The 15,461-nt window shown below is 37.1% G+C and overlaps 1 long non-coding RNA gene across 2 annotated transcripts; it reads right to left on the bottom strand.

The window, feature by feature from the left end:
* Window positions 1-878: 878 nt before the first annotated feature.
* On the bottom strand, window positions 879-15,460 carry LOC127442415 (uncharacterized). 2 transcript variants are annotated; one of them, XR_007897479.1, is made up of 4 exons: window positions 15,225-15,460; window positions 14,303-14,405; window positions 13,613-13,741; window positions 879-10,299 (listed from the first exon to the last, which is right to left on the bottom strand). It is a non-coding gene; the product is annotated as an uncharacterized LOC127442415 (long non-coding RNA). The 2 variants fall into 2 exon arrangements; XR_007897478.1 differs by lacking the exon at window positions 879-10,299 and having other exon boundaries at window positions 10,318-13,741.
* Between the last annotated feature and the right edge of the window lies 1 nt (window position 15,461).

Below are 15,461 nucleotides of genomic sequence, written 5' to 3'. Positions count from 1 at the left end.
TCAGTTCTAGTAAACATTTCAGCTTTACAAAATACAGTATTACTGTACTATAACTAAAATTGGCCTAAAAACAAACAATAATGTATTAAATATGATAATGTTTATGCAGAAAGTGAATATAATCATTTACATTCAATTTGTTAACAATTTCCTCAATCACACAGCTATATTTCATTCACTGTAAGTCAAGTAAGCATTTCTGCTTTTGCCTGCAAGAGTTCATCTTGGGGTATGAACAGAAAAGTTTTTTTTTTTTTTTTTTAGAAATTATTACATTCTGATGACATTGAGAGAAATATTTTTACATCTTGTTCCAGTATGTGTTCTAAAAGATTAGAGGCTGTTCAGACCAAGGCAATGCAACAAACCTGGACACCACACATACGTCTCCGAGATGTCTGTTTTAGACCTTTTCACCTGGAAAGCATCTAACATCTGCTAAACATCTTAAAAAGATCAGATTTACAATCATTCTAAATCATAAATATCTCAAAAACATTTGCTGAATGTCTTATTGACATCTAAGACATACTTATTGACATATGTCTTATAGCAAACAATGTAAAATAGAAGTCTTCCAGACAGGGGTGAGGCCAGAAATCTCCAAATGAGTGGACCTTGGTAAAACAGGGTGGACCTCTATTCTGTGCCTAAGTTCATCATGAATATAATGAAGCACACCCCTTTCCTCAGCCTCTATTCGCTCATTTACCTAATACTTACAGTTGCATAATTACATGTACAATAACAATAATTATTTTGGTTTTTGTTTTATAATTATTAAGTTTATTATTAGAAATTTACCGTAATAGGTCATATTGATGCAATTGTAATGGGGTTGTCTCTGCATTGTGTTGAATAAAGAACTCAAATGACACCATCTCACACCTTTGGTGGATTTTATTCTGTTTAAACGCATTGAAATGCGGTGGTCAGTCTCAATAATCATGCTCACGCATGTTCCACCACAAACACTCTCTCGGCTGGCACAAATCTTAATCTTTACGTATGAACAATATAGGACAGGTATACAACAATTACACATATTATTTCAAATATAAAGTTTGTTCCTGTTTAAACACATTGAAAAGTGGTGGTCAGTCCCAATAATCATGCTCACGCACGTTGTATAATGAAGATGAACATTTAATCAAACATTACTACACATAAAACATGGTAGCTTGAGAAGAGAGCATAAAATACACTTTCATACATGATAAAACAAAGTACATGTCGATGTTAAGCCCCCCAAAATACGATAAAATTAATTCAGATATTTTTTTCTGGGGAGCACTCACCCACTCACCCACCACAACCACCCTCTCGGCTGGCACGAATCTCAAGTGACCCGACTGGATCCAGTTCGCTACACAGCCAATGGGTGGAGTGCAGCTTAAATATAATTAAAGAGTCATACACAAAGTTAAGTAAAGCACCTTTCTGACCCTGTTATACAATGAAAAATGAAATGGCCATAGAAATAAATACAACAAATTAAAATAAGAGATAATTGCAAAACATTATTATAGACACTTTTCAGTCCTCCTGCTTTTCACAGCTGTTGGCTGTGAAGCACTAAGCAGCACTAAGAAGAACATTAGTAGCACTTAAGTAGTACTTCATCTCTACGGTGTGTTTCCCAAAAGCATCGTTATCTAAGTGAAAATGTTTGTAAATTAACGAGAACTTTGAACCACTCTTAAGTCCATTAAGTGCAACTTAAATGTATCTTTCAGTTTATCAGAGACAAAGGGACATTTAATAAATTATATTAATATATTTTGATCATTGGAAAGCTATTGTACACTGTTTTAGAGGATAAAAAAGTGTGAAAAAATGGCATTGAAATCAACTGGCAGTCTCCACAGTCTGCGCATGCAATGTGATAGATATAATTAGGTCTAAAGACAAATCTACATTTACATAACACATAATAGAGTATAACATTTTATTCGCCTTATCTGATAATCATAACTATGATAGCAATAGAAAGATTATCTCATTAAACAGATTTCTTTAGACATATGTGAGTAAAATGACCCTGCAGTTTAAAACTTAAATAAATAGACCTAAATAAATAAATAAAATACGTTTATCAAAGGTTAGAGTGAGTGTGCAATGAGAGATTGCCTTCATTCTGTTTAGAAAGGTCTAGGAGTAGTTCAGTACTGATGTCCATCATTTTAATCCTGTTCTTTGTGCATCTGTTCAGTTTCCAGCCAAAGAAACAACACAGGCTATGTGAGATCCCCTTATTATGATGTGATGCTCATTGGGTACATTCACGTTACATGCACTCCTTGCGTCACTTTTATTAATCTCTATAAGTTGAGCAAAACATCTTACCAAAGCCCTAATTATTTATTTAACTGAATTCTGTAATAGTTAATCAATTCAGCACCTCAACAAGGTTACAAACAACTTCCATGTTTATTAGTATTTCCACATTATTTTCATTTTAAGAAGACAAACACCTGGACATATTTGCCAAAGTGATCTGCACCTTTGGACCGGACAGCTCCCTTAACGAAGCACTTAAGTTCAACTTTATAATGAGCAATCTGCATGCTGGTTTGGGACACAGGCGTTACTCCATCGTAAAATAATGAACAACATCAGTTAAGATGATCATAAAGGCTTAAGTTGCAATGTTATCGGGAAACCCAGCTTTGGCTATTTCCCCAAAGATCGAATCTTTAAAATCTGACAACTCTCCTTTGGCTGATGTTCTGGGCTTCGTGGAGCTGCTGCAATGTCGCAAAATATCTCTTTTGATTAGTAGTCTATGTAAAATAAGAGGTCTGGTGAAAAACGCGAGTGAATCAGATGTTCTTAACAGCTGTCCTACAGAGTTGGGTAATGTTACATAAAAGTGGAAGCTAAAGAGTAGACAAGCACAGAAGAGAAACTTCTTGTTCAAGACCCATTTCTGAGGTTGTAGCTACTGAATTATGACACATATGACAATTCATCTCTCTCAATGTCCTTGCATCCTGCGATGGTCTGAGATCATATTCAGCGTTCTCATAGATGACTCTATTTCTGCAAATTATTCCCAGATTTCGAACTGGGAAAAAATAGTGAGAACTCATTATATGCGCGTGTTCCGAGAGACACAATGCACTAATAAACCTCTAAACACACAGCGAATCAGAGACGCGCATCGATGGCTTCTCTTTCATCTGTCTTCCAAAATATGATCTAGTGTGCTTCTTCAAATGCTTGTATTTATATCTAACAGCATTTCTTGTCATTTGTCATTCCAAGAAGTCTTAAAGGTCGCCTGCTACACAGTTGCGGGTAGATGATGATCAAAATTACCTGCTAATTTCATACCCTGCCATGTCATCTACAGAAACATCTACCACACTCCCATGTAAAATAATAATAATAAATTAAGTGAGACAAAGCGTGGATACATTATCTTGGTCCTAAGCGCAGTAAGCGGATCTGTTTACAGGCATGACTGTAGAGAGCTGCGCAGCGCAGAGAAAATGAGCGACTCGGTAAGAAGCATGCCGCAACCCATTTCAGTTCACCATAATCATATCAAACTTTTTATTTGACAATAAAAACAAATTTTTCAACTATATTTATAACAGGAATATGATGATTATCTTGCATGTGAGCTATTTTGTGTGCGACAAAATGCAGTTTCTTTTTATTTGCGAACTGTTCTTATATTCCTGCAGTTTTGATTGGGTGGACCAGCCATCAATCTGGGTGGTCTAGTGCCACTCTGGCCCTAATGTGGCCTCGCGCCGGCTTCCAGATGTAAACACACTCTAGACCGAGTCCATAACAGGCCAAGTCCAAGTCGAGTCTGACTGAATCTGTTCATGAATCTGAATGAAAATTGTAACCTTAAGCTCAACATCAATATTTTAAGCTTATTTTAAACTTCACAACTAAGAAAAAGAGTTTGTCAATATAAATGTAACAAAAACACCTCTGTTGCATTTCATATATACATTTTATAATTAGTATCCTGCTGAACAGACTTCAAAGTGGTTTCAGAATAAAAGCATATGCTTTAGGTGACAAAACTGTCCTTCAACACAATTCTTATTGCGTTCTGTTGACATTTCAATTATTTGTTGCTTTTTCCCCTCTACTCAAACATACACCAAAGAAAGTGAAAGCTGCGTTAGTCATTACAACCAATTATTATTTCGAATTTTAATTTTGTTTTTATTTCTAGTTCATTTTCAATTTGTCAATTCAATTTAATTTAGTTTTATTTAAGGTTATCCCTATCTAAAGAAATAATAGTCTATACTGAGATTTCTTTCTGAATCTTTTTTTTCTATCTACCGAGTGATTTGGGAAAATACATACTTTCCAAATGAGTCAACACAGTAGTAATTAGCACTCGCCGAGAAGTTACGTCTCACGATTTGACTGCAAATGCTACATCCAAAAACAATGGAAAAGCCCACTGATAATATTAGAGCTATGTCATCACAGACATGATTTTCTAGTTAATTTGCGAGAAACCGCACAATGCAGGGCAGTTCTGCGTGCTGTTTGTGTACCTAAATCCCTGATGTGTCCGTGTGCGTCTCGCAGCAGCTGTCGCAAAAGATAAAAAAAAATTATAATAACTGATAATTGCTTGAGCAGCAGCCGCGTTGGTCTGCAATCAGTTTGAAATCTTTAAATAACAACAAAGAAAACTTAATTGAGCTCTTCTTTAACCACAAAAACATGGAGAATAATAATTTTAAGTCATAATTTTTACAAAATTGTCCTTCAAAAGTGTCAGAGATATAGGCTAAAAAAAGATGTGCATAAGTTACCCGGTGGTTTACAATAAAATAAAATAAACATTTAAAATAAAAATGTCGTAACCAACTAAATTCATCACATAACATGAAGTTGAGCTTCATACACAAACTTTGTCATCGAATAATACATTTATTTTATAGTCTATAATTAAATTATAAACAAAACATTTCACTGCCCAAAATATCCAAATATTTTATTGTGCATGGTTTAATGTTGTGAATGGAGGACAAATACTGTAAAAGAATGTATTTTTAAGCAGCTTGTCAATGCTTTGAAAATAGTCAATCAATAATAAATAGGTGCTGTTTATCTGTGTAGAGTTGCAGTCAGCTTTAGCAATAATGCTTTTTCCCCCAACTATTTAAAAAGTTACACAGTTAATTCATCAAGCTATTATGGACCAGTTCAAACTGACAACACTGCGTGGACCACAAAAAAAGGCTACAGAAGCCTAAAAAGACTTAATATCCAATATGAATACTATATTTATGTTTTTTTATTTCGATATGCTGTTTTTAGTAAACTGTGAGAGACATGATGTGGGTGACTTGACTCAATTAAGTTTTTGATTTTAAGTTTTTAACCACGATGAAACCGCAATGCGAGCACCGTCTTGGCTACACAAATGCCACATGCAATTTTACCAGTTTTCAGGTCTCGTGTCGTGTGAAACTGCCTTTTTTAGATTCTATTACATTGGATACATACCTATCTTTATGTTTTCGTCATGCCAGCCACCTCGGTAGTTGATGTTATACAGAAGTCTCTGTAGTAACATTCAATCGTATTCGTTGACTGATGAGTGTGCCTGTGCATGTGTGTATATGTGTGTTTGCGCTTTTAAAAAATGTTTTTAAAAGGGGGCCTGGGTAGCTCAGTGGTAAAGACGCTGGCTACCACCCCTGGAGTTCGCTAGTTCGAATCCCAGGGCGTGCTGACTCTAGCCAGGTCTCCTAAGCAACCAAATTGGCCCGGTTGCTAGGGAGGGTAGAGTCACATGGGGTAACCTCCTTGTGATCGCTATAATATGGTTCGTTCTCGGTGGGGCGCGTGGTGCGTTGAGCGTGGTTGCCGCAGTGGATGGCAACAGACTGACATGTGGGACAGGATCTCTGATATTGTCAGTCAAAAATATTAGATAAGTCGAAGCTTTCACTGTATATTTTTGGAAAAGCGACTCGACTGGACTCGGGGTTAAGTCAGAGTCCACGCTTGTTCGAGTCAAGACCAAGCCAAATTGCTCACGAGTCCATAACAAGACTAAGACCATAAAAACATGGACTTGGACTCAGACTAGAGACTGAGTCCGGTCTCGAGTACTTCAACACTGAGGGTCATTATAGCAGGAGTTATATTTTAAACGTCATTATTGAATGTCAAGAGAATAGGCTTTCTGACCATTCGCTCAAGGCTATTAGTGCAACTCTAGTGTTTTCGCGAAACAGCCGTCAGTCTTGCGCTGTTGTGGCGCATAAAAGCTCTCAACAGGGCCATGCAGGCCTCATGGTCAAGTGGCTACACTTAAACATTTGAATACACTGAAAAGGCAACAAACTTGTGTTTCGCTCATCTCTTTCTCTGCATCTCTGCCTCGCTCGCTCTCCCTTCCCCCTTCCGCTTGCTCTCGTATAAGCTTTGACCTTTTGATTCATAATCATCTCCTGGGGGCTGCACACAGAGCCTTTGTTTACTCCATCATCAGGACCACCTTCAGACAAGACCCCCCTCTCCTCCTCTCCCCTCTCCATGCTGGTCATATCTTTAATTATTCTGTGATAATTAGTCCAGCAGGGCATTTTCATCTGCATTGATATATGTGTGGTTCAGGGTAGGACGCTTGCATTGTGAGTTTAAGAGCGCGCTTATGTGATCGGTATGCGTGCCATCTGCCCTCAAATTGCCTTTGACAATTTCGCTGTGGAATAAATAAATGGAGGCCTATCGGCACAAAACAAAATAAGCAAATCAATTATCTGCACTGCTGCATCTCTTTTACAGAGCAATACACATTTTGCATGTAGCCAAGACTCTCCATGATAAACAATCTGCCAGGCTTTTGCATAAGTGACGTGAGATTGACTCAAATGTTTTTAAAACAGCAGAACTGAGAATTAAAGGTGAAGTGTCTCAATTCTGCGCCACCAAATAGAATTGTAAACAAGTTTCCAAAACTATCACTCTGTTTGCCATTGGTCAATACTTCTGTGGAACATAAAAGGTCATGTTAGGCTGAATGTTTGCCCATTCACTTTAATTGTAGGAAAAACAATGCAATGAAAGTGAATGGCGACTAAGGTTAACCACCTGGTGGGATGAGTATTTAATAATGACATAATTTCATATTTAGCTAATCTCATTGGAAGAAGTATTTTAACTTGTAACTTTTTAAAAATGCATTCGTCATCTTTAACATTCAGTTTTTAAAAGTTCAAGACATGCTTCTTTTTTTACTTAAATGTCCACAAGCCCTGTTGTTTGTGATTTCACAGCTATTTTAACCATGCTGTGTCAAGTCAAATTGCAACTGAGATGTTGGATAGGATCAACAGCTATTTCTGAGGTAGAATATGAGGACTCGATGCCTGATAAGTCAAAGTGTGAAATAAAACATACTGGGAGAGGTAATTCAGTCAGCCAGCTTTGTTTCATCCTCTGAAAGATTGACACCAACGGGAATTCCAGATCAACAGTTGCCAGATTTGTGTGCTTAGAGCTGACACATTGACACACATAGCAGTGCATCTCTCTGTTAAACAAATGGCTCGTTGAGCCGCGGCTGATTCCGAGATTAAATAAAAGCTTGCCTAAATCCTCTCAAGTAGAACAAACTCCTTTTCTGTCAGCAAGACGAGCGACTGTTGTATTTGCTGCTAATCAACTTTCACACTTCAAACTCATTTCGAGAGCTAAGCGTGCAGAATGCACCCCCAAAATCACAGGAGCACATTTGCTGCTATCACAACACTTTTTTTGGATGGGGTTCAGCCAGCTATTGTGTGTCCAGATGCCCACGCCTTGCTCTTTTCTCACTTGCACTTTATCACTTTGACTACCAGAGTAAGTAAAGTTTTGAAGATTGGTGTCGAACAGAAAGCTCAGGCTTGGATTGTGCATAGATCAATTTTCATGATACATCTAACTCTCACAGGATTGGCCAGAACACTGCAGAGAGAGTCTGTGCTGTTACAGCCTTCTGGCATTGACTGGGTCAGCAACACTTCCATGCCCTCTGTTTTGGCCTATATCTAAATACTGCCCAGAATTGGTTAACAGGTATTTCTGTCTGGTTGCCAGTTGCTCATCATCATATTTTTTTCTCTCTCCATACTAGTGAACAGCTTAGGACTGCAGGTCGCGCCCATCAATGGTAGAAGACAACAAGTTCTGAATTAGCTAATTTATCAAGTATGTCATTTAGCTGACATTTTTATCCAAAGGGACTTAGAGTATGCTTAATATAGGGATAACTCCACTGGAGCAATCTGGGGTTAAGAGCCTTGCTCATGGGAATAATGGTGATAGTTCTTCCCTTGAATACAGTGTATTTACTGGTGACAGTTCAGAACCCTTTGGGCACCTACACACTAGAGTTAACATTGCGTCAGAAAACACTGTGAATCTATTTAATTGCAAAGACATAGAAGGACTTTGTTTAGAAAAACACTTTTGCAAACCTTTTGTTTTCCCTCTAAGTCAAGTCAGGTCACTCGGCAGCCATGTTTGTAACGCCTCTGGGCGCTGAATTCCAAAATGTATGATGGCAGGGGAAGAGCAGTGTTGGGTGTAATCAGATTGATAAATAATTAGTTACTGTAATCTAATAACTTTTAGGCACAAAAGGTAGTGTAATGCATTATATTTTTTTAATTCTTGTAATCAGATTACAGCTACTGACTTCCAATGAAAGTAATTACTTTTAAGTACATTACTTGGGTTACAAATATTTTGAAAAATATATTGTGTAATACAGTTTGAAATGTGAATTCATATGTTCATATGTATGTCTGTTTGCATTTCTGTGACAGCTGAAGGATTTGCAGCAATAGACAAGGTGAAAATAGACATTATTTTGAATTTGTTGAGCGGAAAAACAAAAATTATTTTGTGACAAGTGTTTTAAAAAGTTATTTAAAATAATTAGTAAAGTGACTGCTTTTCCGATGAAGTAATCAGTAATCTGATTAAAATCTTTAGAGAAGTAGTTAGTAATTTGTAGTGAATTATTTGTTTTAGCACTACTCTAATGTGTTGGGTTTAGGGTAAGGGTTAGGTTATTGTTTCTCCGACCAATCAGGAAGCACTTTCCTGATTAATATAACTAAGTTGTCCAATTAGGTATCACTTTCCTAAATATAAATGACTCCCGTCATCGTACATTTTGGAAATTCGATCTCCAAGCAGCAGTTTTCTATGGATACAAGCGGCATAGAAGCGGCGTACAGCTCCAATCTACTGGAATAGGTAAAGATTGAAATCTCCTAAACGGTTGGTCAAGATTATGTTGAACATATTTCAAATCAGCAATTCTATTTTTCAGGCTGTTCTAGCTAATATTCCTGCACATTCTAGAGTTAGCTGACAGGCATTGTCTCTATAAAAAGGTGACTGGCTCTTTTAACTGTCAGGAGGGACTTCCATTTCTAGAGCCGCCTTATTCAGTGTTACCATGTCTCCCATTCATATGTACACCAGTGACCTGTCTCATTCATAACCATGCTTCTTAACTTGGTTAAATAGCAAGACTTCCTTGCTCAAAGAGCTTCATAAGAAAGACCATGCCGATGACCATGGGTTTCAACCCACAAGATTTCCCAATAAAGGCTACACCATGTTACTTAATAGTTGCATCAACAGCAGGTAATTAATATTTACATCTGAGCAAAGTTTACATCATATTTCAAAAGCAGTTCCAACACTGCCAGGATTTATGAGGCTCCTTGTCACATACACTGGAGTTCCACCGCACCACTTGCTGATGGAAACCTGCAAAACCTTCAGTGAGTTCGGAGATGAAGTGAAGAGGACTTCAAGGGCTGGCACTTTTCTTGTTAACGTAACCCAAAGGTCAGACACAACTCGATCCCACCAATCCAGGTAGAGCTGCCTGCAAAGCTGTCCAACACCTCACATTTTCTCTGCGACCCCAAATCCTTGACTGGCAGTCAAAACAGCCTTGAACAGAATCAGAGGTGTAGTTGACTGCCTCTCGTCTGTGCTTTGCAAACCATCCCTTCAAGTCACCTCTAATCCTCTGCTAGCCTGACTGGCCACAGTGTAAACTCTCAGCCACGTTGCCTTCAATCCCGATGCTTTCTGACAGAACAGAACCCAGGCCTAAAGTTCAGGCTCTGCTTACTTGGGAGAAATAAGGTGATGGTGAGAACCAGTTCAGAGCTCAGCCAAACAGTGCTGAGATTGGATGCATCCAATGACAAACAGACACAGCTCAGATCTGCCTTATGGGTGACGGTTACTGAGCCTGAACTTTCTCAAAAGACTTTTCTTTGCAGTCTTCCAGTGTCAGATGGAATAAAGCAGAGATGACAACACATAAGATATTGTAAGATCAGATATTTAAAGAGATACAGCTGGTCTAAAATAGTACAATTTAAACATAAACTCTCAAGCAGGGTCCAAAATAAACACTTAACAAGCACCAAATGCAGGTAAAACTGCATTTCAGCCAGTAACTTTATAAGGAACTGCAACATTACATGGTGTAAATCACAATGTTAGAAAGATGTAATATTATGCCTGACAGTCTGACATATGCTGATTAAAGTGATGTGAGCAACTGCATGCAAATAATTCACTACAGAAAACATCAGTGACAGCTCACGCCTCTCTTACAACTTTTACCTCAGTGCAAAATATACCATCATAATTGTATGTAGGATGCCTAAAGTGTCAAACTCCATGTGGCATCACTTACGTAATATGTATAATATTCCTCACATTAAACCACCAACATAAAAATATGAGGAACAAAATCATGATGGGTCTTCTAGTTTTGTTTTCATTAGGCAATACATCAGCTTTGCTGTGGTTATTTCTAAACGACCATAAACTGTGAAATGACTGATTGGCTCTTGTCCCAGTGGCGTGTGGCCTCTCTGTTTTCTCATGCCATCCTTTGTTTCCACCAAAGATGCGCTCTTGGATTCTCACTTTATGTTTCAGACCTCAGCGGAACAGTGGAGGGAAAATAAAAGACTCTAAATGTTTAATGCTTCACCAACAACAGAGAATAGGAAGTTATTATAAAATGTCATGCATTTCAAAGTCCAACATTTCATTCAATCTGAATTTTTACAGACTGGTCATTTATATGAATTACTTTATCAATTATTTGCAATGACTGTGAAGCTGTGGTTCCTCCTGGAACAATATTGAAGTATACTTCTCTGTTGTTTTGTCATATCAGAAATAGTTATGGTTTCCAATATTCTTTTTGTTCTGGATATCTGCCAAGTTATACACAGGCAGTGTGTTGCCAGACGGCAGGCATTTTCAATCCGGAATGCTAAGACCTACTGTGGTTGGCAGAAAAGAAAAACATTTGAAGCTTGACATTTGTTAATGCTTAGTCCTAATCCATGGAAGACATGAATGTAGAACAAATAAATTGAATACAGATAACTAGGCATTCTGTAATTTTTCAAAACGGCTGCAGTGTGACTGTTCAGAGTGCAGATATAAGTAAAGAGGGAAGAAAACAAGAAAAAAGCAAGAAAGCAAGAAAGAAAGCAAGAAAGAAAGAAAATTAACGAGTACAGTACATCTCTTAAAATCATGACAACAAAGTCTGGACTGGGAATTGTTGAAAGAGCAGTAATTTTCCATGCAGGCCCAAATAGGATGGTTTTTTTTTTTTACTCTTTTCAAATACATCAAATGTTTTGTGTGACAAACATTATTTACAGAGGTTTTCTGAGGTGCTCGACAAGAAAAAATGAAAGCAAAAGGGGGAAAAAAGGAAAGTGACTGCCTTTTTTCTCTTCCCGGTTGCGACTCTGTCACAGGAGGTAGCCTGTTAAAAGAAGGAAACCGTTTGGTGTGTTTCTCTCTCTCTGACTGCCAAACAACACTGTTTGTCATTCCCTTTTGAACAGTTGCCTATCGGATCAAAGCATGCATGAAAGTGTGCAGGTTAGTTAAAACCAGAGATGTGATGAACTACATTCCATATGCACTCACATGCACACAGGACAGAGTCACTAAGTATAGCACAACTCTGATGATGAAGCAATGTGGTTGTGTAAAATGTATGTGAGACTGTGAATGAAAGGGACCTGTTGATGCTGAAAAAAATCAAAGGATATTTTAGCCCATAAAAAGGAAAAATAAAAGCACACGGAATTAATGATATAATTAGTAATAGAAAGATATATTGGCTGACTATTTGGCCATTTTAAGATTATTGTCATCGGCTGGTAACCATGACTGCTTGGCTGATCATGAAGTGGTATTTCGCTTATTAAACAGCAAAAGCTACTGTACCTTGTCAATGGATAGTGCACATTTTGTATTTTCCAATATTTTTTAGTGAATTTTGAGTAAATATTATGAAAAATAAGTGTTCATATCAATTCAGCAATTTTGTGTACATCTTACTTGCTATACTTTTAGGGGAGGCAGGGGCTAGTTGTCACAAGCGCTATATCTCAATAACGTTACATTCAATTGGGAAAATGTGTGCTTTCTCTAGCAGATGTTCTGTGTACTGGTTTGAAACACCTACTTTAAAACCCCCTTAAATTAGAATAATTTTTGTGAATTCTATCTCCAAAGAAAATTTTCATTATAGCTCTTTGGTAAACAAGTGAAGGCAAAGGTCAACTATATTTTGAAGACAGATTTTTACCGAAAGTTTTAAATGTGTTCTTAGGACAAAGGTATTTTTAATGAAAATCAGGTTGGTGCATGTCACATATGATTTAAATGTCATAAATGTATACAATTTATCATTTATGATATTTGTTGGCTAAAACAATGTCTAATCAAGCTGCCTTTGCTTTGAAAATGAAAAGACACTAATCTGATGTCAGCTTTGCTACTGCCCAAGAACTGAGATCATTTCTCTTTCAGCACACAAACACTGTGTGACGAGAATCAATCAAAAGCTGATTCACTGAATTGGCTGACACGGAGGAGAGGAGAAATGGAGCCAAGTGTGTCGTCTGTTGCCAGAGTCAGTATGCGTGATGACAATGCTGTGCTGGATTCTGGTACGTGCGTTGTATATGCCAGAGCACTGGCTCTGTACTACTACAGCTGGTTGATTATAATGATATTCTGACCCCTGCTGATTCTAGAGCATCCAGAATCCCTCTGATCAGTAAGATGCCTCGGGCTTATCAGCTCTCAGCATGAGGAGGCTGCTATCCCTAACATAAATATTAGATTTGAAAAAATATAGGCCGAATATCAATCTAAGATAGGGCAAACAAAAAATCCTTTTGGGGCGGGGGGGTAAGAGCTTTGTTTTTATTTTGGAATGATTATTTCTATGTTGTTGTTATTTATGTGACATACACAAGTATGTACTGAAAATACTGCATGCAAAGTGCACTAAACTGCATTTGTGCTCCGACTGCATTTCTAACGAGTGACAAAACAAATTGTCTTGTGATAAAGACTAACGTTGTGTTGAATGATCATAATGAGTGAGAAAAATAATTGCCTTGCCGTAAAGCATAATATTGTGTTGAAGGGTAAGCAGACACTGCCAAAATTACTTGAGGTGCAAACACACACACACACACACACACACCGCATACACGCACACAGACCTGCAGGCACACGCACAAACACTTACACTCACCAGTGAGAAGCTGAGCTCCAGAGTTGCAGATTTTAAAAATAAAGCTCCTCAGCAGTCGGCAGGTGTTTGAACATCAAGCCCTGCTCACGTTTGGCCTGCTGTGTTGCATTGGAGAGAAACCCGCTCTGACTGCAAAGACAAGAGAGATGCAAGCAGGCAGAGGGAATAAACACTAGTGAATGGAAGGTGAAATGACCTATTTCTACATGTGATAGAAGTAGTCTACATAAAAACAAGAAAACAAAGCTAAAATTTATTCTGATAAACTCTTACACTGTATATGTTAATTTTTTCATTCTCATTTAACTTAATGTACTACAACAAAATGTTATCATGTAAAATACATCTGTTGTAAAAATGTATGTTTCGTATTAAAGCAGAAATCTGTAATGTGGTTTGCTTCATGATTAACTGTACTCTAAGACTGGTTGGACATGTTTACAGCCCGCAGGAAGATTAGAGAGCAGACAGGTTTGCTCAAATTTAAATGAAAAAGTGATTCAATTATTTGTTGGATCAGAGATAAATCCCAACTAAAGTTTTAAGTAAGCAGTCAATAGTCATTTCCATTTTTGATTTTCTAAGGCTATTAAAGATAAAATATAGGTAATTTACAGAGAAACAGTTTGACAGTGCAAAGAAATGTTACTAGTCAACTAGTTAGACTTTTGCATAATGACAATAACATACCTGAATACTGCATAATACCGCAGCTCAGAAACATCCCAAAAAAAAAAAAAAAAAAAAAAAAAAGTGGTAGTTTGGGATCTTCAGACTTTGAGCCTTATGTTTACTGAGAAAAAGGGGGAGCAGTTAGTGACATAGTTTGGATAAGCCACTCCCCTCCATGTAATACTGCTTGAAAACATTTTAACCCCTCATTTCACTCTGAAGCAGGCTGAATTACATTGAAGTCCTTATTGAGAGTTCATCATCTTTGATTATTCAAATGTGTAATCTGACTTATGCATACTGTATGAGGAAGCAGTAAAATTCTATTAACTGGCAAATGCAATATACTTTACGATGAGAATATTCCGATTAGATATCAAAAGTGACAATATCATGAAATAAACTGGTGGCTGTATGTTTGGGCATCTTCATATACCATTTTATTATGATTGATGTCTTTTAAGAATTAGGTAATACATGGCTGGTCTGAGGAAAGTATATTTAACCCTGTGAGACCCAGTGTAGCAGAATTGCAATGGTTGCTTTAAACAATTGAATTTATTATTATTATCATTATTATTTTGATTAAAAATTATAAAAACAAAAAATTAAAAATAAAACTACATATAACTGTAGCAGACATTCTGAACTGTATAACAACAGCTGTTTTGGTATGGAAAAAACTGCAAATTGAATGTCACAGCTTGCTAAGGGGGGGGGGGGGGTTAAGTAAAATATGCTATTTTCATCAATCTCTATCATATGGGTCTGTGAGGGTTAAGTGTATGCAAGCTTTATGACTGAAATAACACAGAGATATGTCATCTTTGTTTCTTGAACACATCAGCGCCTTTTCTTAGCATGTTAACACAATGAAAAATACATTAGAAAAAACATATAGATAGGGGTTGTAAAATCTGCACATGCAGCCTTGGCTTACCTTCAGGCAAACTTAACTTTGACCCTTCGAACTTCGTCTTTTGTCGGAATCTACCATTTTACACACAACTAATCACACACTATCTTAATGTCAATTTAACAAATTAATCGGATTTAAAGTTTATAGATGTGAACATCGCTTTAAATTAGTTGTTTATTGATACACTGTGTTATCAAAAAGTTATTAGTTTGTTGTTAAAGTGAAACGTGTGCGTTAAGGAAATGGACTAGTCTCGTA

The sequence above is a fragment of the Myxocyprinus asiaticus genome, chromosome 6 (genome assembly GCF_019703515.2).
Source record: "Myxocyprinus asiaticus isolate MX2 ecotype Aquarium Trade chromosome 6, UBuf_Myxa_2, whole genome shotgun sequence".
NCBI lineage: Eukaryota > Metazoa > Chordata > Actinopteri > Cypriniformes > Catostomidae > Myxocyprinus > Myxocyprinus asiaticus.
Note: the sequence above shows the minus strand (reverse complement) of the source record. Positions and strands in the feature narration are given on the sequence as shown.